This window comes from Topomyia yanbarensis, chromosome 3 (genome assembly GCF_030247195.1).
Source record: "Topomyia yanbarensis strain Yona2022 chromosome 3, ASM3024719v1, whole genome shotgun sequence".
Classification (NCBI taxonomy): domain Eukaryota; kingdom Metazoa; phylum Arthropoda; class Insecta; order Diptera; family Culicidae; genus Topomyia; species Topomyia yanbarensis.
Genome location: NC_080672.1, coordinates 143,338,143 through 143,365,734, shown reverse-complemented (window position 1 = coordinate 143,365,734; position 27,592 = coordinate 143,338,143). Strand labels below are relative to the sequence as shown.

At 39.2% G+C, this 27,592-nt stretch overlaps 1 protein-coding gene across 6 annotated transcripts in view; it reads left to right on the top strand.

Moving 5' to 3' along the window:
• LOC131692830 (zinc finger protein jing homolog) overlaps positions 1-27,592 on the top strand; it is a 252,302-nt gene that overhangs the window by 125,572 nt on the left and 99,138 nt on the right. For 2 of the 6 annotated variants that reach the window (XM_058980139.1, XM_058980135.1), the window contains exon 2: positions 6,543-6,607. The exons of 2 other annotated variants lie outside the window; for them this stretch is intronic. The gene's annotated coding sequence lies outside the window, so the exon portion shown is untranslated. Of the gene's footprint in view, positions 1-5,707; positions 5,898-5,964; positions 6,174-6,542; positions 6,608-27,592 lie in introns of those variants that run through there. 2 more of the 6 variants (XM_058980137.1, XM_058980136.1) reach the window with 2 other exon arrangements.

Here is a 27,592-nt window from a genome sequence, read left to right as displayed (position 1 = left end):
AATTATTACGCTTACAAAATAACCAAATCCCATCAGTAAACTCGTCCCAAATCCCACTCGGTACGACCGGTCGATGGCCGGAATGACTAGCAGTGAAACTTTAATTTATTTTCCATCTCAATGTTCGTTCAAAATTTTCAAACAGAACAGGGACAGCAATTGACCTCCGCAAAGATGATTTAATCTGCCCTGTTGGTCGTTTGGAAGGAAAAGGACGGATGATTGTATACAAAACTGCTTCGTAGTGCAGTGCAATCCGCCACGATCTCGTTCGATATGGCTGGTGTGATTTTCTAGTTTCCGATTCGATATAATTGGATGACCTCCCAAGGCGGCCAACCGAGTGAAGAACCGTTTGATGAGGGTACGGTGATGTCTCGTTGAATTAGCTTTCAGCTTGTTGCTTTGCTTGGAACCGGTTGCGAAGTCCACCGGGCGAGGATCCGTCAATCTACTCGTGCTGAAAATCGCGGGTGTTCTTGGATTCTTTCGCAGGCTTTCCATCCCGGGAGAAACGCATCAATTAAAATCTTGTTTCTTTTATTGCGTGTTGCTGTAGGTATCTGTAGTAAAGGTCTAAATGAAAGCAAAAAAGTGGTTTACTGTTGAAAAATTTGTTACCTTAATTAGCCGTCTTGTCTGTCGGAACGCAAACCTGTCCTACGAGACAATCAGCAAGTGGACACAGCAAGCCTTCCAGGCGATGATGACAAATTTGGACATAAATCTTTGTTCAGTGCCTCATCGCTTTATTCAACAAACTTGGTTTATTTTTAAAATGAGTTAATCTTTAAAGAGCTATTTTGGATGCTTCGTTCATATAATTCCTTTTTGTCCATCTTTTGGCACGCCGGTACCCCAGAGAAGGTATTTACGGAAACATCTTACCTAAAACCAAACATTACGACCAACGTTGAACAATTATCCCATACCCGCAATTTGTTCAGCAAAATACCATTTCGCAGAAGATTGCTACTTTGACTTTTTATTCTACGTCAACTCGTCTGTTGTAAAAGAAAGGGTAAACAATCGTAAAATCCACACACAAAGAACATCTTTTCTCCTCTATTCATGCGTCACTACCATCAGCAAATACGAAAGAAAAAGTTTACGCACCGACTATCCCGTTTGCCAAGCAAGTGTACGTATTTTTTTTCTTTTCGAAGAAATTCTACAGTTATCCAATAACGCCAACAACAAACCACTTACTCCAACGAAGCTTCATACCCTTTGGGCCAGCTTGCTACGATTATCAGCATGTTTCCTTATCTTTCACGTTCGCTCTCGCGGCCGCGGGGTTTCTTTTTTACCCGTCGTCGCAGGCACGTAGCCAGAGGGGGGGCTAGGGGGCTAAAGCCCCTCCCGAAACTTTTCTGAAAAAATATTTTTTTTCGAAATTTCGAGTAATCCTAAACAATTTGTAATACACTTCCGTTTAGTGAATACTCAAGAACTGGTTCAAACATCTTAACGTGAAAATGTTGTAGAAGATATTATGTAGAAGACTTTGCGATAAAATTGATTGCTACAATCAAAATCAACAGATTATTACTTATGCAGGTATTCAATAAAACTTAAGTGGTTTGCGAATCTAGTCATGAGAGCCTATGGTGTTTTCATGTTAGCAAGAATTGCGTACGTATATAGTAGTATAAGACAATATGTTTAAGGGGAGGTTCTCATTCAAAATTTGCAAAAATTTGACTTTTTTCCATTTTTGGAAAGGTATTAGTGTCTAATATAGTGTGTTAAACGGCGCAACAAAAAATTTCCTACAGGCCATTGTTCGAAGCAGCGTACTGGCCGCCATGGAACGCTCTCGGCTCGATACGCGCTCATCAGGTAGAAGAGTAGTGTATAGGTCTCGAGACCGTATTTCACAGCTTGATCTGTAGAGGCATCGCAGACTAGACGTGAGTTCTCAAACAACCACAGAAAACGGTGAAAAACGAAAAATGTTGGTCAAAATTGTTAAAATAACATTTTAGTCGGCCATATTGGATACATGTTAAGGTTAGGCTCAAATTCTTGTTTTTAAACCACAAATTCTTCTTTTGGCGATTTTGGATGAAATACCACTTATTTTTAGGAGGGGTCCGCCATATTGGACTGGCCAATTTGAATTATGAAACACTGACTTCAGATTCGTGATCAGCGATGTCCAAAACACATAATTCTATGCAGTATTGACATTCTACCACGAATAATCGAAAGTGTGCTCAAAACTTTAAACGTGTTTATCTCAAAACATCATTTTTCGGAACTGCGTACATTTTCATTTGAAAACGGTTCAATTTAAAGTCTTCATCTTTTGACCTCTGGAAAGAAAACTTTTTTAAATGCAGGAATCACCCATAAAATCTAAAAATTCTTCGTATTCACCGTTTCTAGTCAATCCTTAAGTGGAAAAGGGCTAAAAATAAATCTCATAGTTTGCGTTCGCACCATTACGTCTAATTTGAAGTTTTTTTTACCCATTCTTAGGTCATTCCTCCAATAAATTTAGTTTACTTTAGAGCGTTATAATAAGTTTGGTCACAGAGAACAGACATCCATGATCGAACAAAAATATTTAAAAAACGTGTGTAAACATTTGAATTAATCTACGATGAACACTAGCACCGCCACACCAACCTATCCCAACTATCCGTCAAATCCATTCCGGAACCGGTTCGAAATCCTGAATGGATTCCGTATGGAATCTTGCTCAAAGAAAATAACCGATTCCGACTCTATCGGTTATTGCCTTTGAGCTGGAATTCATGCTGGAAGTCCGAACCGGTTCCGGATTAGTTTGACTGGGTAGAGGAATAAGCGCTGTCAATTCCGTCGAACTCAGCCACAAAAAAAACATGACGACAGTATCGCACCTGGTTTGGGTATCCCAACTATCTTCGAAACCGTTAGAGATTTTACACAAGTTGAATGCTGAAGATGGACGTCTGTTCTATGTGGTTTGGTATTCTAGATCGATCCTGAAGCAGCAGGCTCTATGCAGTTTTGGTATTCCACGCGCACCTAACCTTAGACACAACGTCGCCACGGGCGCCATTTTGTTTTTTCGTCTTGAAAAAATTTGTGAATGAAGACGAAAATATAAGTGAATCCTAATACTATTTCCTTCTATAATTTTGAATCCTAAAACTATTTCCTTCTATTTATGATTTTTTATAGGCCCACAAAAAATCCAAATTTTGATGACTTTTTGGTCAGTTGAATGAAAACCTCCTCTTAAAGTAAGCTACGTGATTCAGTCGTCTCTTTTGGTCGGATGCCGATCACATATAGATTTATTAGTCACGTCAATATGTATCAATTTTTGCTTCCATCATTCGCTCTTAGATAATTTTATCATGAGGAACCTAATGTGGCTATCAGTATCAACATTTTAGTCGCTTTACATGATTGTATATATATACACACATGCGAAATGTATTATGAAACAGCAGAGACGCCAACACGTAATCAGTCTAAAACCAGCGCTGCTCATATACATGACCAACATAGTAGTCAAAAGCTGCGTCCGATACCCTCGAATAAACTGCCAGCAGGATGCTAATATCACAGACGGCTTGTGATCCAGGAGTTGAAACAAGGAAGAAGATCTGAACAAAAACACCATCACATCATTAAAGATGCTAATAACAGCATCGAGAGTGATTTAAAGCCCATGTTTCTCCCAGATGAAAGATCTCCACGTAAAATAGCGGGTTGTGTGTGCGTGATCTGTCGGACACCCGCTTAACATTTTTTGTTTTAAGTTTTATGCACTATAAAAATATATGATAGATCCAAAGCTTCGTTAAGCTAGCGCTTTGAGCCGTGTTATGAGTGGATGAGTCAACGATACTTTTCAAAGATTTCACTTTGCGAAACATCGCTACTTGGCTTTAAAAATGTCCAAAATTACTATTAGGGACTATGAGACATTAAAATTTGCAGGTTGGCGGTAGATTGTGTTCACTCAAAAAAAAGTAAACGTTATGCCTATTGATTTTACACATAGATTTTTACAATTAACGGAGGCATATAGACACTATTTGCTGGTACATAGACCTAATGTGTGTATTTACAAGAAATATTAATCTTACATTCAAATTTCATAACTATTAGACACATAAAACCCCATTCTATAACAATATGCACATTTAACTTATGTGTGTGCATACATAGTTTATACAGTTGACACACAGAAGGTATGTGTGCGCGTGATAACAATAGCATTTCTTCTTCATATGAATTTTAAGCGGTTTGAAGCAAATAGAGTTAACGTTTGGATTTTTTCAGTGTTCTTTTATGCACTAACCGAATCAGAATCATCTGATTAAAATACTTTTAATAATTTGGTGTTTATACAATTTAGAAATAAACCGTTAATTTTTAATTGCGGTTGTGCACTGTTAGTATTGTAGTCTAGGGGCAGATCACTTGTGAAGCATTTTTAAAAATCAGCGAAATGAAATACAGTTCTTTCCATCATAATAGAAATTCATCATGTATTTTGCGTTACGTGCAATGTATTTTGCGTTGCGTGTAAAGCGTCAAAACCCTATAAAAATTAGTCCTATACTCAATAAAACGTCGAACAAAGTGAATCAGCGTAGAACGTTTGTTAAACAAATTTTTCTGCGAAGGAGTGTAAAGTTGATGCAAAAATGGGAATTAAATGCATTTTTGCTAATTTCATCCAAATTTGTTATACATCCCTAGAGTGATCTGCCCCTAGATTGGAGTAATAAAAAATTCATGAACGCGATCAAGATTTATCGAATATGTATCACGTGAGTTTACTGAGCAGATTAGTTACATTTATGATATTTCCCACCCCCATTTTTTTATATCGGCGAATGAATTGAGTTGGATAGTCTATCGGCCCAGGCGATAATTCAAACATTTACTTGTTTTAATTCAAGCAAAATAAAAAAATACAAGATTTATTCTCGTAATGGGAATGTAAATAGTTCTGTTGCATCAGTTGTGAAAAGCAGAATTCAATGACAGTTTTACCACACCTGTAAATCGGCCGCAAGAAAAAAAAATCATTTTAATCTTTTGAAATTACTCTGAAATGCCTTTAGATAGGCCCGCTGAAATATTTTTGTTTACGAAGAAAACTGAAGTTATTTTTTTCGCAAACTGTGCCATCGATCGCGATGTACATCGAACTGTAACTGCATTTACGAAGACGAACTTTTGTGATGACAATTCGGTTTGTTGTCTCCTGCACCTCATCTTGGTTTGCAACTTGTTCGGTCATCTCAAATCGTAAACACTTTAAAAATTGCAAACTTTTAGCCCCTCCCGAAACAAAATCCTGGCTACGGGCCTGTCGTCGTCGTTGTCGTGCAAATGACAGCTCCCCGGAGTGTAATCAACTGACAAAAGCTGCACCAGCACACAGCACGCACGTAAAACAATAAGCGAAAAAAGCATTGCTTCGCTAACATTCCCGTTTTGGCAGAGGCAATACGGCGTGGTCGGCAGAAAAAAATATTAATAAACGGAACACAGCAAGGCGCGGAATTGCATAAACAGACAATATGGTATATATTTGTATGCACACACGACCTACGGTAACAATAAATTTCAATGTTCGAAGACACGACGACGACAACGATGATGGCGATGGCGACAATCGACGTTCTTCGTTTTCTTTCTTTCCTGCTCACGCTACAGTCCAGTCGACTGTGGGATATAGTGCGAAACAGAGCATGGTTTGCTCTTCGTGTTGTGTGCTCTGTGATTCTTTCAAAAATGATTGTTTTTTTTTTCATTGGTATGCCGTGCGTGCTGTCACAGCAGACCACGGCGACGGCAATTGTGATGGTGTGGTGGCCAAAATAAAGAAGACCTTGTTCTATGGATGCGACTGACTGAAGACCGTTTTTCTCTCTGGTGTGAGTTCGTATACTGCCGACGATTGTCGTGGAATCGCGAGCGAATCGTCGGTTTTAATTAGTATGTTTGATCAATTTGTTGTGGAGCGTGGATCGTTGTTGGTAGCGAAAATAGTAATCTGACGTGCGGTTTTTAGCGGGGTTATTGCAGCTTTGTTTGTTTTGCCTTGAGTGTTCTTGAGATATTCGTTCAATGTTTGAGTGCTCATGCTTTCGGGCCGTTTTGTTGATGACTGAGAATCTAAAGGCACAAAGTGAACGTTCCGCTACTGATCAGTTAAGTTTCAACCATGATTGCTATTCGTATCAAACGCGGCGAAGCTTTCCCTTCACTTCTCTAAGTTTGATTTGATTGTCGTCATTGGCGGTAGATTTTTATAACAATAACTGCATATTCCATGTAAACAGAAAATCCTGGGTTCCAGTTAAGTGTGCGTGTCCACGTGGACTATTCCCAAACCCCCAAACTGTCCACGTGGCATATGGACGGCACCATAACAATTGACATCATGGCTTCTCCTTATACTCCTCCATCTCCAAACTGGAGTTGTCCACATTTTTTAGAATCTTTGTAATGAACGAAATGTAATACAAGACCAAAATTTAAAACATATGAGCTAAAATATACTACTTTTTTCATTTCAGGTATTTGCACGTTTCTTCACATCTGCTGTACGCTCAGCGGTTTTTCTGCATTCAGGCCAAAAAGTGTAAGTTTTGTTCTGTAACCAACAGTACGACATACCGGATCACACAGAGGTCACAAAAAATAACACGTATGCTGAAAAACTTTACTGATTCTACCGCTCATACAAACATAAAGGCAATAACTTCTACGATTTCTCGAAATAAATTGTTATTCACATCAACTATTTTAGGTCTATTTTAGAGATACAGATCTCAGCTTTCCAATAATGTATAATATAACTCAATAGGTGTGTGCGATTCTCAAGAAAAACGAGATTTTGATATGAAAATCATAATGGCGGCAAAGTCAAATATGGCTGCTGCATAGTTTTGTTCATTCAAATGAAAACTCGTTGAGTTGAATACTATATCTTCGTCAGACGAATAGCATTAGCAGTTCTAATCGAACTGACATTTCGATTTCGAAAGTAACTTATTTAATGTACTAGTCTCGTTGAGACTTGAGATATTTGTGCGGTGACTATTCCAACCACTTCGCTCAAAAGATCGAAAGGTATTTCTGTCTGGTTTGCGAGCCAACTTAAAGGCCTCCGACCCGTCCCTGCGTCTGCGATTCTAAACTCTTCTACATAACATTTTGAGTCGAACAAGTTCGGTAGTCCACCTAGGTGTTTCTCTAGAAGCACGCATAACTTGAAGCGGACAAGCCTCTTAGTATGCTGCTACTTCGAATGCCTTTGTTTTATCCACGAACTCATCCAAGTCACTTAGAGATTCGCTCGTCGGAGAATACCCATGAAACCTAGTCACCAAACTCTCTTCGTAGAGGTCCCAGTTCGTAGATTTGGGATTCCAATCCAGTTTGCTAACTTATGCGTAATGCCATCAGAGCAGAGAGTTACATCTAATACCTCTTCTCTGCCAGCTCGTGCAAATGTAGGGCAATTTCCTACATTAAGAGTATACGCAGATTTGTACTTAAGTATTCCATCAATTGAGTGATACAGGAGTTGCCCCAAATTATATGGTGTGCATTTCTACCACAATATGATAAAACCCTTTTGAAATCATCAGAAGGTGATGATTCATAGTAAGGCAAATATGCCGAACAATAGGCATATTTCCTTTCTATGTTATCAACTGTCATGATGACTGTGACAGCACACATATCACGAGTTGTGAGGTCGGATGTAATACATCCGTCAATAATACTATTCACAACTATTAACTACATGCACAAAGAATTTTCGTGGAGTTGTCATGCCATTTTGTTGAAAGTTACGAAGACGGGACAAAGTAACTTTCCTACATAGACTTTTTCATGGAAATACAGTTCTTGAAACAAAGTTATGGACGCTCTTCCTTCCTGCACAATGCTGTACGATTATGCTGAAGATTCCTGCGGGTACGGATTCAGGTCGGGTATCAGGTAAAATTGGCCCTCTTTAGTAAACAACAGAGCCGTAGCGTGCGGTTGGCCAGGTTGGCCCCCGCAAAAAGCGCCAACCTTAGGGGGGCGCTAAAATCTTGATTTGCTTTTTAAAATAGATGAGGTTAAGTCGTTATCTTTCCCAGGGTACACGCAAAACTATTGTTTAAAAGTTGAACTGAAAAAGGAAGCCAAAGCAGATAGCAAAAAGGCGCATATCTGAGACTCTACCAAAGGCGTCAGAAGACTACGCTACGGTCCTGTTAATCTAGGATAAACAACAAACAAGACAAAGACTTCAAATTTCAACAAAAATAGGGAAAAATATTGCAAACTTTTTCCGCTCGTTTTCTCAGTTTCATAGAAACAAAGGGAACGGGAATATGGTCATTGGCAGTAGAGCAGGCCACCTTTTTAAAGCTGTTATAAAGATCGTAGAGAAAGCTAGATCAATTATCATCGAGAAGTGAACCCCATGCCATACCATGAAAATTGAAGTCTCCTCGATGCCTGGAGGAGATCCGTAATATCACAAAGTTGCCTGTCCCCAACCTAGGTCCAACCAATTCTGCACTAAGTTGAATCTCTGGTTGAAATGTCACATGGTTGTTGGTGTTCCTGGAAGCGTTGGCAACTCTTTGTTTCTTCTGTGGAATAGGTTCTTTATGTGCAGTATCTAAGCTATTTGAAAAGATTGTTTTGGATTTCATCACCCATAACTGCTCCGATTACATATCCGAGACCCAACACGGTTTCATGCCTAAATGATCAATTTCTTTACTTAACTTAATATCGTACACATCCAAGTAGATACAATATACACCGACTTTTCGGCAGCCTTCGACAAGATCAACCAGCAGATAACTGTTTCTAAACTAGACAGGCTTGGATTCGGCGGCTCTTTTTGGATTGGCTTCACTCCCATAAATCAGGACGAGAAATGGTTGTTAAAATTGGAGACTGCACGACCTCTCCATTTGCTGCCTGCTCTGGGGTTCGTCAGGGGGGTCATCTTGGACCTTTCATGTTCTTACTCTACCTCAACGACTTGGATCTCTCGATAAAATGTATGAAATCGGCGTCATGGCAACAGGATGCAAGTGAATGCTTCTAAATGCTCAGTCATCTCTTTCACCCGCAGGCATCCATGATCAAATTCTACTAATTTGTAATTTGTAATTTATTGTTTTATTGGTTACAAAAATCTGTCAGTACAGGACTGTATATCAGGTCAAGGATATAAGTTTAGGAGATCACATCAAGATCCAAAATAAAACTTTATAAACTAACAGGTAAAGTCTTAATTGTTTTGGATTGACCTTTTAACAGCACTTTTAAACATTGTGATTGTTGGTTTTTGTTTTATTTCTGGAGCTAGGATATTCCAGCTAGAGGCTCCAGCAATCAAAACACTTTTTCTGCTTGCTGGGGTGTGCCTTGGTGATCGTGTTCGTTGCTGTTGTCCATGTACTAGGTGCTCGTTGATGTAGTCCGGAAGGTTCCTGTCATACGCCCGTTTCATGAAACAGCAAGTCCGGAGATGATAATTGGCTGGTAGCTCATACCCAACGATGGTGTTTCTGACGGTAGCAGTGGTGTCACGGCGTCGGAGGTTGTACACAAACCGCACCGTCGATTTGAAGGATCGATGAAGTTGCTGTTTCAGTACTGCGGAGAGCCCGTGGTAATACACTATATCACAGTAGGTAACCGATGCGAAGCGACGGAAAGTCCTTAGTGTGTTATACACTCTTTGTGTCACGTTGTTTACTTGATGGGTCCAGGTCATCTTTTGTCCATATATATACCGAAATTAATTATTTTATCGGACAGTGGTACAACCTCGTTGCTAAAGATAACATCCTTGCGTGGTATAACTGTTCCGGTTTTGCTGAAGATGATAGCTTGCGTTTTCCTCGGGTTCGGGTGCAGGTAGTTTCTGGCGGTCCACAGGGTGATCACATGATGGTCCTCGTTATTCATTTCTACCATCCTGTCGATTTCTGCAATTGACCCTGAGATGTAAATCTGTAGATCATCTGCATATAGCTGGTAGTTGCACATGAGGACAGTAGACAGACTGTTAATGCACAGGCTGAATAAGAGCGCACTCAAGCAGGATCCCTGTGGGGTGCCGTCGCTTACGTCACGCACAGTTGATATCACATTCTCATGGCGAACGGAATGATGCCTCTGTCTGATGAGCGACGATATCAGTCCGCATGCAGATTCGGAGAACCGGAACTATTCGTTGAGCTTAACCTCGAGCAACTGATGATCAACACAATTAAATGCCAGTGGGAAATTAACCAACACCATAATGGTACAACGGTTACTTTCGCCAATGCTGTAGTTGTGCCAAAACCTTTCCTGTAACCCGATTGATTACGCGCTAATAGATGAGTGTTAGTGTTGTCCAGATGATTCGTGATCTGATTGAGTAGGATCTTTTCCAGCACTTTTGAAATAGCAGGTATAACAATATTTCTCAGAGTGTTCTTCAACGTGAATCGTACGTCAAGGATTTGGGAGTTCTGCTAGCTTCAAAACTGAATAGAATACATTTCCAAAGCTTCCAAACTTTTAGTATTTGTTTTTCGTGTTACATGAGAATTAGTTGATGTACACTGTTTAAAAACGTTATATTGTGCTTAGGTTCGTTCTTCGCTTGAATAACGTACGCGGAATAAAATTTGAACAAAATTCAAAAGGATTTCTTTCTGTAGAAAACATTTTATTAAATTTTCTCTCTATATGAAAACATTTGTCAGCTTATTAACTTAATGTAGAAAGAACCTATTTTAATCCATCTAGCGGTGCAATTGTGCCTTTCTCAATCATGAATCACGAGAATGTGTGCGTTGTTTAAATTCATTAAAAAATTTAAAAGCATATATTACATTTTATTATTAAACATCACATGACAACTATATACAGGAAAATAAATCATTATTCGAGTTCTAAAATTTTGAAAAAGAAAAAACAGCTACGGTAATATTGAACTGAAAAAAGGTGCGAAATCGGCAAAGTCCCAAAAAGTCGATTTTTATAAAAAAAAATTTCGAGATAACATAAAATCTCGACGTTTCATGCATTTTAAAGATGCTTGGCATCAAAAATACGAATTCGATTTCTGAAATTTCATGGGGTTCCCCCTTTGAAAAAAATTTTGAGTTCCGGCTTATATGGGAATTTCATATGTGACCGGACGGTTTAGTATATTTTGCCGGACCCATATAAGCGATCCGTACGAAATTTTATAGACATCTGTGGGGATATTATAGCTATCATTTGGGACTAATTTTGTGAAAATCGGCCCAACCATTTCCGGGAAACTGATGTGAGTTCGTAAATTTTGAAAGATGGCTGCTTTTCCCGGGCACTTTCGGAACCGTCTATGGTGGTTAATGTAGTCAACGAAAGTTTGGTTGGCCGTCGGTGACCTAGAACGGCAAATTTAAGTTGTTTGAGAGACATTTTAGCGAAATTTTTACCTTTTTTGCTTTCATCGGAGTATCGGTTTGAATCACAATTTGCTATGTGATCGCACGCCACAACCTGTAACTCCGGAACCGGAAGTCGGATCGGGATGAAATTAAATAGCCATTTACGGGGACGCAATACCTTTCATTTGAGACTAAGTTTAGTTGAATCGGTCTAGCCATCTCCGAGAAACCGATGTGATTGTTATTCTGAATTTAGATACTTCCGCCGGGGCTTCCGGAACCGATGATGGTGGCCAATGTGGCCAAATAGACTTTGAATGGATGTTAGTGATCTAATACTACAAATCGAAGCAGTTGTGGTCATATTTTGGAAAAAATTTCACCTTCAAAAACACATACATACACACAGACATTTGCCGAACTCCGACGAACTGAATCGAATGGTATATGTCACTCGGCCCTCCGGGCCTCCGTTAAAAAATTGGTTTTCAGAGCAATTGCAATACCTTTCTATTGAGAAAGGCAAAAATTGAGCCCATTTGAGAAGCTTTACGACAGTTTGCAGGAACTTTTTGCACAGGAGTCAAAAAATTGATGTTGGTATTTTCTTAATTTCTTTCTTAATTTTGCTTACCATGTTTGTTAGTTTTAGGTCGAAAATTATTGGCATATACTCTCCGCTTCAAATTATCCCAGAAATCCTCAATTGACAGTTATGGTACATTTGGAGGGTTATCAGCCTTTTGTACAAATCATAATCCTCCATGGCGCCAAAAATTTTTTTTTTGCATAATAGCTAGGTGCCCGATTGGGCGTTCGCTGCCATTTTGTTCACATAGTATCTCCTAGCGGGTCGAAATAAACACTGGATGATTAAAATAAGTGGGCCTAGAGTAGGGTGTCTAGTATGGTGCCTTGCGCAGGGTTGCATTTATGTTTTAATGCTAGAAGCGTTGTCCAAATTTCATTCCGCATACGTTATGCAGCTGTTGTTTGGAAACCTTATTATCAAAACGATTGTCCGATTCACACTTCGGCGATTTCCATGGAGATACACTCTAAATCTCCCGTCCTACCCTGATCGCTGCAGCCTCATCGATCCCGATCTCCTATCTGTTCGTCGGGATGTTTCAAAAGCCGATCTTTTTCAATAACAAATCGACACTCCTGATCTTCTCCAGTTATTGGATTTCGACATCCGTCGTCGTAGCCTTCGATCCCATCCATTCCTTCGTCTTCCTATTGCCAGAACCAATTATGAGCCATTCGCCAGTATGTGCCGTTTATTCAACCGATGTTCCCACGTCTTGGACTTTCATCTGTCACGTACCGCCACTAAGCGATTGTTTGTTAATTCCAAGCTTGCTTTTGTCCCTATTTTAGTTATACAGTAGCAAAATTATAGTGTTAAAGTTAGTTTTAGAAATCTGTTGATTTAAAAATAAGGAGGTTTTATGCCTGCTGGAGAAAAATTTTGAGTGAAACCTAGCTCTAGGAGGCTTTTCCTCGTTCCAAATAAAATAATTAAAAAATAAAACAATAAATGGAATTGACCAAATGCCGTTCGCTTCGGATTTCTGGAAGAGCTTTTTCTTGCTGATATATTTAGCGGCCTTTCAAAAGAGAAAAAAAATTGTTACGCAGACTCATTTGCTTGTAATTAGTGCAATAATGCATGCATGACCCGCCGTATAAACAACCAATCATGCAGACGATCTTTGTCGAAGAAGACGCAAAGCAGCCTCGCCAAAAGGTCACCCGACACTAGTTTGAAGGTCCGGTGCGATTGTCATACAAAATATTCGCTCACTAGAGCAAGGGATCATGAAAACAGACAATCTCGTCCTTCAGTAGATACATGCATGTCAAGTCCGTATCGATAACTACACCATCGGTCTCAACTTTGTGAGCGGGCATGTGAACGTTATTCATGAAAGTTTTGTCGCCAGTAACGTCAATTGTTTCTTTACACAAAATATCACAATCCTCAGCTTATCTAGGCGAACTTTCGAGATATCTGGAATAGCTGAATATTTCTGCGTCTCGCGAAAAATTAGAATACCTCGACAACTATCTTTGATCCGAAAGAGGATCGGATACGGTCGAACCCAGTTCAATATGTTTGATTGTAAATGGAAGCTCGGATCTATGGCGACGAATCTTGTTTGACACCCATTTTAGGATCATTTGGGTCAATTGAGGAATACACTTAATATACGGTTGAATGCCAATATTTATGGTTTTCCTGAAATTTTAAATCGAACACACCTCAAAAGAATTGGTACCTCGAAAAAAGTCTCCATGCAAAATTTGAGCCCAATCCAAAAACAACACGCCAAAAAAATATTAATTTTATCGTTGACGTAATTGCAAGCATGACAGAATTTAACAAACCGTAATTCACGAAATGACGAAATATAATCGCGCTCCGTTTAATTTTACATGAAACCTATACATTACATGCGCAGTGACATACAATTACACTTACTGTCATTCAGAACAAACGCTATATGGTCGGTATTAGGTCAGACCGGACTAAGTGACAGTGCATTGATTTCGAGAAAAACGCGTTTAAAGTTTGAATCGCAGCATCCTTTCCATTATAATTGGAAAATAATTTTTGCCATAATTCTTGTTTATTGTGTCATATTTGAAATCTGGTAAAAGTGGAATGTAGATGAAGAAATTCTTTATCCAGTGCTATCATTAACTCATTTTTTTATGTTTTGCGACTTAGTCCGGTCTGACTTAACACCGGCCATATGTGGAGTAAAATTACGTGATTTACGAAATTCAACGATATGTAAAATTAAAATCAAACTTAAAAGTCAGTCATTCTTTATGCTCGTATATGTCAGGGACAGGAGACGTAAATTTACACTATTTTTTCTAGCTGTGAATGTCATGAAGCGTCGAGATCTGGTGTAATGTTAAAAAATGTCTTTGTGGTATAAGGAATATTTTTGAATTGAAATGGGACTTCAGTTTTTATTTTTTGTATGCCAAATGTTATAGAAATCAATGAAATGTCGAAATCTGGTGTCAATTCGAAAAGAAACAATTTTTTTGATTTTCATTTGAAAATCTCAGTTTAAAAATTTAAAGTACCAAAGAGGCTACTTTTGTTAAAACAATTTTTTAGGAGAAGATACAGGATCCGTTGTTTCATACAGTTCTAAAATATTTGACATAGAAAATAAATTAAAAGCAGCGTTTTGTAAACCCAGTATCAACTCAAATCCAGAATTTTCCAAGCTTCATAAAGGTTATCTTAAAACAAAATTCAGGGTGGCAGTAGATTTCGGCGTTTTATTGCATCAACCATTTAGCATAAAACATTCACATTCATGTTTTGAATATTCTAAGGGTTCTTTTGTGTTTTTTCACGGGTGAAAGCTTTTTGCACCTTCGCCGATTTACTCAACCCCTTAATCGCGTTCGATTGAGCTAAACTTTTATATGTTGAGATGCTTTCGGTTAATAAATTCGATTACCTGTTTTCCATACAGGCGATTCTGCGGTCGTCTGAATAGATGCTCCCTCTGTCACCTTCAAACACCTAGCATCAACTGATTTCCTAAATATACAGTAAAATATTTGTGGCTGGAATTTACATGACATGAACGACAGTCAAACATGAATTGAGTAGGAAATAGGTGGGTCATACCCATGTACACAAATTATTATTTGAAGGTCGAACTGAAAAAGAAAGCCGAAGTAAACACCAAAGGAGCGCAAAACTAAGACTCCGCCAAGGGCGCCAGAAGACCATGTTACGGCTCTGGTAAACAACGGAACTTTTTTTAAATTCGATTATAGAGGTTTTAACCATAGGATTATTCGTATAAGGTAATCGATTTACCAAATACTTTCATACGCTATGCCCGCCCCCAAAAATAGCTAAATTTTTATATCAGTGGGACATCAGTCCCGACCAGTTGTTTCAACGTACACGAAAGATGCTTTTGTTATGAATACAGTGTCTAGCCAGCGACTCAGTCAGCTGTTAGTTACTACCGGGGAGAATCTAATACACAAAATTTCAAACTTAACCGAAAATCCCATACAAACTTCAAGTACTATGTTGGTCCGGTAACTAGTCTTTTTTTTGCAATCCAGTTTTGAATGATGCTACTGTGATTTTGTACTTTTCAGTGACTTCTTTGTAATGAATACAATGCAGTTACGAACAAAAATATAAAAACCAATATTTTTTTATTTTTCCTTTAAACCATATGAATTGCATAACAATTTTATAAAGGAAACATTCCTGTTTTAATGAAAATTTGGAAAAAAAATTCACTCGTCATCGTCATCAAAATCGATCTGAACTCAGGAAAATTTCGAATATTTCGCAGAATGCACACTCAATTCTGATCGGTGATATCCGCGTACAGCGGAATAATCAGTAAATGTTTTCAACTGATATCTCAGAAAAGTAACTTACTGATTTTCAGCGATATATTTTCCGAGTTTCAGTGAAAAAAACGTCACTTGTACTAAGATGTGCACAAAAGCTTTGTTTGCTGTGCAGAACTCGGCGAACGACGCGAAAAAAAGCTGAGATTAGTTAAAAAGAAATTAAATGTGTGTACAGTGTACAACCACTAGAACCGAATCTCCAGGAAATTGCTAAATCATGCTTCAAATCCGAGAAGCACAGATTAAAACAAACGAAAGAATAACGTCACGCGCCATTTATTTCACCACCTTCCTTGAACTACTTGGCAGCGCACCAGAAAACAAAAACTGTCATTTCCTCTCCCTTTTCCACGGCCGAATACCATCATCGTACAACTTCACATAACAGCACTTAAAAAGTCATAAGCCCCTACCACTACCGGGGAAAACAGCAAACCCACCTTTCCACAATCGCTTCGCGTTCGGGAAAATATACGACATACCATCAGCATCGTCTGATGATAACAGGAAGACAGGATTCTGTTTTCCGTTTCCTGTTTCATTTCGCTCAACATACATAGCAATGACTCGTCCCGAAATCGGTCCGAATCTATGTGCTGATGTTACCCGCTGCCCGCCACCGAGCGTCGACGAGTGCCAGTTCGTTTGATGGGGCCCTGTATAACAGTCATTGCGCATGCGACACCTCGCTTTGGTCCTTCGTGCTTCCGGTTGCTTTGATGGAACGGCGGATGGTGTCCCTCCTATTCCTCCCGCCACTACATTGCATTGCTTCAAACAGGAAGCTGATCATGGTTTCGTGCAGTGCAGTAGAAGGGTCCCATTCCCAAACACCCAACATTATCAGGCAGAACCCCGGATGGGGTGAAAGTTCGATAAACTCGTACTGAAATTTGTTGAACGTGACAAGAGTCAAACGGGCGGCGGGGGGTTTCCGGTACCGGGGTGGCTCGGAATATGCCGAAAAGGGCAGCTTTAAACAGTTGAATATTTTTGGGGCATCTTTTGCAAATACACACAGGTTGATTTTGGTTGTAACGTTGTTTTAGGTTTTAAAACGCAAAGGAAATTATTTGAAACAAAACCGTGTTCGATTTTTTTATTTAAAATTTAATTAAAACGATAAAAAAGTATCTGATTTTTTCAACCTAATGCTTAGAGGCATCCTCATCCGGCGACACTTCCAAAACGCCAAACTCCATCAAATGTTGAACCACATTGTGCAGATTGTCACCGTCAACCTTGCAGTATTCTGCGCCCCGTAACTGCGCCTGCATCAGATTCAGCAGAAACTGGCAGATCTGGTCGGTCTGCCCACTGAACATCTGCTCGACGGTTGCCTGCAGTTTACTGTTGCAACATTGCAGCGTCTTGAACGACTTTTCCAGTAGATGGCCATCGTCATCTCCGCTGCCCTCTTCCATCAATCGTACTATCCGAAGAAGAGATTGGTTCGCTAGGAGCAAGTCTTGTCCCAAGGCCGACATTTCACTTTTTAGGAACGATAGAATCGGAAACGATTTCTCGCATTCGGCCGTGGCTCGGTCCTGCTCCGAGTGTGCTTCCTGGCTGTCGGACATCTTTCTGCCACGATTGTGATGGTTTTACAAATAAAACAACTAACTCGATTCGCGATTACTGCGATCGGCTTAAATTTTACTTGATAAAGTACGATTTACGCGATACTTCAGCTTCCTTCACCAGAACAGGATGTTGATTTAACGTCTCTATTCCACCAAGATAAGTCCGAATGCATTTCTCGTGTACTTACTCACGTTCAGTACGTCAAAACTGTCCGCGCCGTTGGCGTTGTGTGTGACCGATTTTGCACTACATGTAACTAATTTTGACGTTCCGTCTACGTGCTGTACCGGGGATGGATGACTGACCGATCATGTAAACGACACTTAATTGTTCCCTATAAGTGGACTGCCTCATGCCAAGACGGGAAGGTCGTAGCGTAGTATGTTGGGACTTAGCTACCGATACCTCATGGCGTGGCAGAGGAGTGAAAGGGTGAGCATCCAAGTCAGTCTCACACGGCATGTTAAGGGTGAGCACAAAAGTCAGCCTCACATGGTATGGTAGAGGCTAGCACAAAAGTCAGCCTATCAAGGAATGAAAAAGGTGAGCACACAAGTCAGCCTCGCATGGTATGTCAGAAGTGGGGCCTAAGAAAAATGTCCCAGTAATACCGAGAGGTAGTTCCTGGGAGGAATGATGGCGGAGCCCAATGGAGTTTAGTCGGTATTAATCGCTGGTCATCATTCGAGCCCGACACGCCCCCAGTACACCCCGTGTGGTAGATTGGACCCTACCAATAGCACGTGTACTGGTCTAGGACGTAAAGGTCTTCTCCATTGTAAAAAAAACGCTTAATTGTTCCAGAAACAGTGAAAATTGCGTTGATGTGCGCACACAATTTTAATTATTTTTCTTTCCGAAATATAAATACAGAAACTACTTAGTAAAATGATCTACATAAAATATATCTTGTCTTTTTGTAAATTTTAACTATTCAACAATTGTTCAATTTTCACTTAACCCTTTGCGACGCAGTGGGACGTATACGTCCCACCTACTTCTCCTAAATTTTTATTGGATTAGTGTTAGTAGTTAGTTAGTGTTGACATATAAATACAAATTCTTTCTTTTAATCACCCGATTCAATCGCCATTTGGAATCGCCATTTTGAAATTTACATTTTCGACGTCAGAATCCGAATCAGCGACCCCAAAAACCCCCTTGTATGATGTTTAAGGCCAATATAAAACACATGAAATTTAGACAAGCACAGTCGCCATATTGGATCCGCCATTTCAAATTTTACATTTTCGACATCAGAATCAGCGACCCCGAAAACCCATATAAAGCTAAAAATAACAGTATTAACAATGAAAAAAAAATCGCGTCGCAAAGGGTTAAGAAACAAAAAGTAAATAAATTGCGTTACAAAAACTTAATCTGGATAGCCACAGCCATCGATTAGGGCTTCATGTATTTACTGTGGCGTATGCAATCGTGTGCGCAGTCGCAAGCCGCGCCGCTGAACGGTGGTTGATGGAATAAGAGGTCCGAATTGCCCCGTATGCACATTTCGCACAACAGTGGTGAACGTCTTGAAAATATCTGTGTTTTCACCCAAACAAAAATCATTCCATATAATAGGAGCCTCAAGCTTTCCACAACACTTACCTGTTACTTTTTTCTTATTACTTTTATTACTTTAATAACGGTTTTACCGTTTTAATGATTTTTGAATTTTTGTATAAGTACGGCAGTCAGAAAGTCTAACGGTTTTCTAAGAAATCGAGGGGGTCTGAACTACCTCCTAAGCTACAAATATGAAGTTTCTGACAAAAATATCATGCTAAGTACATCCTAAAAAGTTTTTACCATATGCTTATAGTCCTAAATTTACCCTAAAATTCATCCATGCACACCTAACCCTTAACTAGATTGTGCTAAAAAATTTTAAGAAATTTGATTTTTCAAGGTAAAATATAAATATTTTTCAATGTATGGATTACAAATTGAAAGGGTATATCCTATTTTTAATCCTTCCCAAACTCTTCCAGAAAAACTATATTTCAACATGTCAAACGGGAGTTAGAGATTTTTAAAATTTCGACTTATTTCTTCAAACTATTTCCGATGCCCGTTTATCCTAGTTCCAGTTAAAGTACTAAGCTGATTTTTGCCAGTCCATTCCCTGAAAATTTCATCAATATCGGAGCACATCAATACGACCTCTCAGTCTATCTTCTGACCTCGCACAAAGCAGAAGCAAAAAATCGCTACACTATAGGCATCAGTGAAGCAAGCCAGCGGTTTGTTCTATACCCAGAGCACAAACAGTATCCCCTCAGTTGCCCCCGGCTGCACAGAGAAATGGGTCCGCCAAAGGAAACAAAAGTACCCGTTCTACGGGATAACACAATTTCGACTTTAATAAAGCTCGTGTTAGACTCACAGTTCAAAGGTAGAACAACTAGTTAAAGTTAAAATGAAGCTTAATTTCGCGGAAGTTATGTACATTCAGCTTCACCATGTAAAAAACTGTGTTTTGATCACCTTAAGAAATTTGGCACAGGCAGAAAACTTCATTGCAAAGAACAACATGCAACAAGGTCGAATTTAATTGCATCAGAATCAAGATCTCTGTGTATATGGAAAATGACACGGTGTACGTTCGTATCGTATGATCTGGCACCGCGCACTAAGAAAGATTACTTCAAACGAATTATGTCGCAATACGGTGAAGTGGAATCTATTACGAATGACACTCGGCATCATTTCCCAACGGCGTTCGTATTGGGATGACGCCAGTAACTAAACCAATACCTTCTTACATGACTATCGAATGTAGATCACCGAAGGATGGCGTCGTAACCATGGCAAACGTGCCATTTCTGTAACCAGACAGCCCACTACAGAAAAACATGCTCCGAAACAACCAGTCAAACTCATCTACTAGCAAGCCACCGACACTTACAGATAAACCAAAAACAACGACCCAATTAACCAATAATGAAAGGACAACGACCACGACAACCGCTCCCAAAGCAACAACTAGTGTTACCAATAAAGAAGCAAATACCGAGTATGCGTGCCCCAGGGATTCGCGTCTTCTTCTCAGCACAGCTACTTATGACAAACTGGATTGCTACGCTTGATCTCCCGTTTTAAAGGCGTCCCTACCTTTTCGAATCGTCGCTTGCACTCCTCTCTCACTCTCCGAGCCCGCCTTCTGGTTCTAAGACAAGCTACTCATGTAAGGACATGCTGAATAAAGTCACAAGGTGGCAGCTAAAATGGCTGGCGTCGTTTTTGCTTTTTCTTTTTATTTCATCGTCAAAATCAAAATATTACATTGGCGCGCAAGACAAAATCGTTTGTAACCTAAATGTCTTATCTCAGATTGCTTAGAAATTGTATCACTGTATGTAAGCAGGTTAGCACATGCAGATGAATAGATTCTCTTCACGGAATTTTGATTTGCTTTTGAAGTTTGTACCTTTTTATTTTTTAAAACAAATGAAACACGTGGTACAAAAATCAGTCAGCTGATTGCTGAACGGTACGCTTGTGTGCGTGCCTTCTCCTATCGGTATAGTACGTTCTATCCGCACTTAGATGCTGAACGTAACCCGAACATTCCCGAGCATAACCGACCTTCGTTGTTATTTTGGCATCACTTCACCACAACCAGTAAGCTGTGCGTCCACTGCATGGCTCCAGTTTTCGTGGCATTGCATGGTCACAAACCGTCACAATCCTTCTTGTTAGATCAGCCGCATCAACGTACTTGATTCCACTGTTCGCCCAAGTGACTCAATCAAGAGGTTTTTGCTATAGACTTTCGTCTTCCACTTTAGCTTGCCGGTCCTCCTTCTCCGTGCTGCAGCAGGGTTCCATTGACTCATGAGGTAACGGTAGTCGCTGCGGGAATACTTCCTGCACATTCTCCAGTCTATGTTCGCCGTCAGTCAAGAACTACAGAATGTGGCGGAAGTTGTCTCGGTACCGATGTCCGCTTCGTGAACCAATATGGCCCCAGTTTTGTCACGATACCTGGAGCCATTTAGCTTCCGCGATCTCCGCGGCGGTAGACCTAGCCTCCACAACGAGCCGACCGGTATGTGTCGAGGTCTGCCGAAAATTTTCACTACAAAAAACATTCTCACAAGATAACTTTTGCAAATGGAACTTCGAGAATTCCATTTAAAATATTAGGCGTATTTTGGTTGGACATATTCAATTTTTTCAAATTTCTTTAAAATATTTCGGGGAGGGTTTTGTCCCCAAATCTCCCCCCCCCCCCGCTACTACGCCACTGAGTACCAGTGATGACATAGACATGAACGATAACGCGAGATAAGGCAGACTGAATCATCCCCAAGCTGCAATGGATAAGGTAACTAATGCCTCGCCGCCATGGAAAAGCATCTCAACACGCAGTAGCAAACTGCGTCAACAAGATCTTGGTATTTTTTAGTCTCACTTAATGTAAAACTTCAAAAGATCCACGGCACAGTTGTGCTAACGTATTAAGCCGTGTCAAATAAATCTATAGAAAAAAGGAGTTCTCGAGCAGAGGTGTGCCCACTTTTGAAAAAGTGGTTCTTATGTTTTTGCCTTTCTCAATAGAAAGGTATTGCAATTGCTCTGAAAATCGACTTTTTAACGGAGGCCCGGAGGGCATCTTTCAAAACTAGCAAACTCGTATCAGTTTCTCGGAAATGGTTGGGCCAATTTTCACAAACTTAGTCCCCAATGATAGCTATATTATCCTCACAGATGTCTATAAAATTTCGCACGGATCGCTTATATGGTTCCGGAAATATAGACTAAACCGTCCGGTCACATATGAAATTCCCATATAAGGGACCGTACACTAATTACGAAAGTATTTTTAGAACATTCCAAGCTCCCCCTCCCCCCCAGATAAGAATTCGTAAGATTTTGAAGTCCCCCTTTCCCTAAATAAGATCTTATCACGATTTTCGTAATTAAAAAATCATATTGTTAATTCATTAAATAAGATAGCGAAAACGATACTTATAGAATTATTTCAAGAAAATTCTTGACAAAATTTAACTGCATTCATCTGTAGTAATTTTATTTGCATCCTAGTAGAACAACTAATGGGTGATATTTATTAAAGCCAATCTGTTCCATATAATCTGCTTCGCTGTATTCCATTTCCTTTGAATCTATTTTCTTGTGATGCAGAGCTCATAAGAATTTATAATCTGTTCTGACATGAATTTGTTCTGAGCTCCAACTGTGACGATTATCGTAGGCATAGCTCCGACATCTTCGAATTTTCTTGAAATAAAATACAGTTCACACTCTGGAAATATACGGCCCACAAGATCTGTCACCATCGCATGACAGAACATACCTTGCGGTTTGAACAAAAAGTATGAATAGAAGGATATTGGACCATCAGCACGAAGAGTGTCAGCACTTCTTAACTTGTAAGGCATACTGTGACCCCAGTTACCGAACAGAACAGTGTGCCACCAAGCGTCGAGAAATTGATGTAACTGCTCTAACACCATCGACAATTAACCCATTCATGTCCATGTTGTTTGTGGACAACACCGTTTTTAAACAACTATAACTTTTGATTGAGGCGAGATATACTCACAAAAACAAGTAAGGCTCATTAATGTGATTATTGCCTTTAATTTGAGTATTAACAGTTACAAGGATCAGTTCTAGAACTGAAGTTATTGCAATTAGTCTGATTGGATTCCGATGGAGCAGTGCTGCCAGAGACAGTTTGCGTTGACGACTGAAAATGATTATTTCTTATATCTTCGTTATGGTGCAATATTATTGAAAACTGATAAAACTTAGCAATTTAGACTGTAGTTGGCTACGTTTTCCACGTAATTGGGCTATTGTTATTAGTCTAGGGGAATTGTATTAAGCATTGGAAGGTAAAAATCGAGCTTCTACCACTGCCATGGAAGCACCTATCTTTATGAAAATAGGCTTTTCGTCTTTCTTGACCCCACCGTATTCAAGGAAAAAACCCTACATACACTAGAAAAAAATTGGACATGAAAGGGTTAAGACGCTCCTCACGATGGCAACAATAAACAAAATTACATAATTAATTTAACAATCATATCCTGCTGTTGCAAAACACTTCAATTCCAGGTCCACCATTCCTTGGCTATGATGTACAATATGTGCTAATTTTGTTTGATATAGAAAATGAACGGCACAAATAATAAATAATTCTTATGTAAAGAATATTTTTCTTATTGATTTTATTTTCATACTTTTTTATGATATTACGTAAGAAAGAACAAATCCTCCCTCCCCCTCAGATAAGAATTTGTAAGATAATTTGAAACTCCCCCTCCCCCCATATGCCCTTACGTAATTAGTGTATGGCCCTTTATCACAATTTTATCACCTAACTTTTCACTTTTATCAGTAATTTTCACCTCGTCGCCAATATGCGATGGCCGATGTAGGGGAGAGGGGGTAACAGTGAAACACATTTTTTCTACGATTTAAATTTGATGATAATACATGATATTTGGGTAGCCAAAAGTGGTACATAATACCACTCTATTATTAAGTAATACATATAATTTTGCCTTTCTCATATAAAGAAAGGCTATCACTCCAAAAATCGATTTTCCAACCGAGTGTCACATACCATTTGTGTGCGTATGTATATGTATATCTGTGTGTCAAATAAAGTCACTTTTTGGTTCATATTTATGATTCTTCAGAAAAAATTGTTCATATTGCGAAGGATGCTCGTAAATATTATAAAGACATTCGTGTATTTTATGGAACAATTCGTTTGAATTATGTAACAGATTCGTGATAAGCGTTCGAAAGTCTCAGTGTACTCAGACAACAAATTTGTTTTGCTCAGCTCTTGCGAACAGAAAACCCGTCGACGAACATTTTTCATTGGTCCTATTCTTTAGATGTTGGATGGAATCGACGATTTTGTCGGACATCGAACCCACCCGAGTAACGCCAGAAGAGATAAACAAGAAATACTCAGCTGATCTAAAAACGTCTCATGGAGTCGAATTAGAGATGATTGTGACGTTTTGAGGGCCTTTGTGGTACATTGAACAGGTTAACGGTGAAACCACGCGTCGCCTCTGAATGGAAGGTATAAAATGCAGTTGGATGTTGGACCCCCACCACCCCGCACTTCAAAATATGTTAACATGAACACAACATTGAACTCACGCTGATTAAGCTTGTAAAATATTATTTTTTTGTTTGTTTCAAGTGTGTCAGCGTCGACATTTGCTTATCAGGTTCGTGATAGTCGTGCACTTATATATGCTTATCAAGGGTAATAAGAATGTAATACACACCAAAACAATCTGAATTTTATCATTGATGTAATTCCAAACTTGCCACAATCTAACAAACCGTAATTGACGAAATGACGAGATTTTACCGGGTTCTGTTTAATTTTACATAAAAGATGTACTTTTCATGCGGAGTGACATAAAATTACACGCTTTAAGATTTTAAACAAACGCCACATGTGGAGTAAAATTACGTGACTCGCCAAATTCAACAACATGTAAAACTAAAATCAAACGTAAAACTATGTCATTTTTGATGCTCGTATATGTCATGGTCAGGAGACGTAAATTTACACGATTTTTTCTAGGTGTTATTTTGAACGTAGCCAGGCATTAAATCATTGTTTGAGTAAATGAGAAAGGTACAATTGCACCACTAGGTGGATTAAAATAGGTTTTTAAATCCCTTTATTGCTCGAAAAAAATATTTTTTGTGCTTCACAACTAGTATATATTATAGTTCCAACTTTACAAGATCTAAATTTACCTATTTGTTGTGTCAAGAATAAATCTGGAAAATATCGAAAATAAGCACGTAAATTAACCCTCCAAAAGTAAGGTAGGGCACTGAAGGCACAACGCTCTAAAATTCAAGCGAAATCGCCGTAGAGCTTCATGCGGTCTACCTGATAATGTTGCTGTTTGTTTTGGATTGAGGTTTAACCTTAGGGTCATTTGCCTCTTTTCGCGTTAGAGAAATTTCTTTATAAAAATAATCCTATGTACGGGATTGGGAGTCGAACACAGATGAGTTTTGGACAAGGCATCGATTTATCAACTATGCTATGCCCGTCCCTAACCTAAATAAAGATAATGGCGCAAGTGCCGGAGGGATCGAAAATTTCCACGGTTGTTTGCTGCTCGTTTTGCAAGAAATTTTAGGAAATTTATAAAAAAAAATCTCGCATGGATTTATAACCTAACCTGTTGTGTTTCCGTACTTCATGTACCTCACCACAATACAGAATGGTCGAAATGACACTTCAAAAAACAAACTTCGTGACATTAATTCAAATAAAGCCATTATTGGTAAAAAAGTGAATCACGTATCGGTCGATAGCATCCGCTATCCCACACATTGGTAATTTGGAGGTTATTCGCTTGCTCATTCCTTTTCCCTTGTATTTATCCACTTTGCCTCAAAAGTTGTGTAAAGAGGCAAGTGGGTAGGTATGTAGGAGCGAAAGGGGACTAGCTGCACCACCGCAACGAGAGGATGCACCCCCAAGTAGTAGGCCCTGCACTTTCTGGGACCATGGCCGCCGTCGTTGCTTGCTAGCTGATGCTACTGCTGCTACGTTGGTCAAGGTGGCACGACGGATCTCTGCGCTGCGCCACTGATGTTGAAGGCCAATGACCTGTGGTGCGCTGCTTGAAGTGTACCAATACTCGTACGTACGCGGATAGCCAAACTTGCATGGCTTTGTTCACTAGCCATCATCATTGACTGTGTCTGTGTGTGAGTGCGGTGTGATTTCAAATGCTGCTCGCTGTTTTTGTATGTGATGCACTTTTTGCGTTGTTTGTTTTTATTTTTATTTTTCGCGAATTCGTGCGCTCTTGCTGGCGGCAGTGTTTTTTTCCTGTTCGTTATTCGCCAGCCGCTTTTGTGTCATCGAAGCTTCGCACTTCCTTCGTGTATTTTTTTATTTGCTTTTTGCCACGTTTGTCTAGGTCTCGCTACATGTCTTGGCGTTGTTTTGCTGTACAAACTGACTGCGAGGAAAGAGGAGGTTTTAATTTATTATGCCGTGGCGAGGTTGCATAGGAAAAAAGTGAATGGGATTACATATATAGATGATGTGAAGCAATAAATCTCTTTAACGGTAATTTTTGACGACTTTTGGGGTGGGATGGGATATTGACACATATAATTTGCATGGCTCAGTACATAACTATTGTATAAAAGATATTCGATAGAAAATTTTAAATCAATTCACGAAATAAATAAAAATAATAGTATCCATGTATCCAAATCCATCAAAAAGTAATCGAATACATTTACATAGTATACCAAGTATCAGTAAATGTCAAGATAGCGGAATAACGTGTAGGTATTTCACAGTGCCAGAGCTTTATTTTGTTACACGCCAACTTCTGAAGAAAGCTTCGTCGACACTAAGTGGACTGTCGCTTTATCTAAATCGTCGTAATATTGTAAGACGAAGTATTTTTACCGTGTTTATCTAGAGGGTTTTTGGAATACAGTAAACAGATGTACGAATAACAAAGATCACCAGAGCAGTATTATTCTTTGGCACTAAAGTACAATGTAGTATACAATTCTTCGTTATTGGATACACAGAAGATCTTGAAGATGGTAACTAAATGGTAGTTAAATGGTAGTTTAATAGTTGAATTAGAATTATGGAATATATCAGTAGTATTTGCATTATGGTGAGTATTATATGAATAGTTTGGAAATAGTTGAGAAAGTTTCTGGAATTGTTTTTATTTTATTTGCCATGAGATTGTTGTATCCAAATTTGTATTCGAGTAACTTGTTTTGTGAGAGAAAGCAGTTAAGCTCAAAAATTCTAACCCAATACGTCTATGACTTTAATGTTAAAATTTGTCGCTAGGGTTCCATTCACTATATACCATCGTATAACAAAACGAGTGATGTTCAATTCGAAAATAAATTGCACACGTTCATCAGTCTATAGATCCTAACATGATACATGAACAATAACTACGAATGACGGCACAGACGCCAGCAGTTTGAATGCACCTTGTCTCATATCAACGAGCTGGAGTTTTGCTTTGTTCGATGCGTTGCGTCGCTGTTTCTCGAGAATCGACATTTAACGAACACCTACTGGTATTGAGTAGCGGTGAACCACCTACACCTAGGCACCACTTGCAAAACTGGGATGGTGTTTG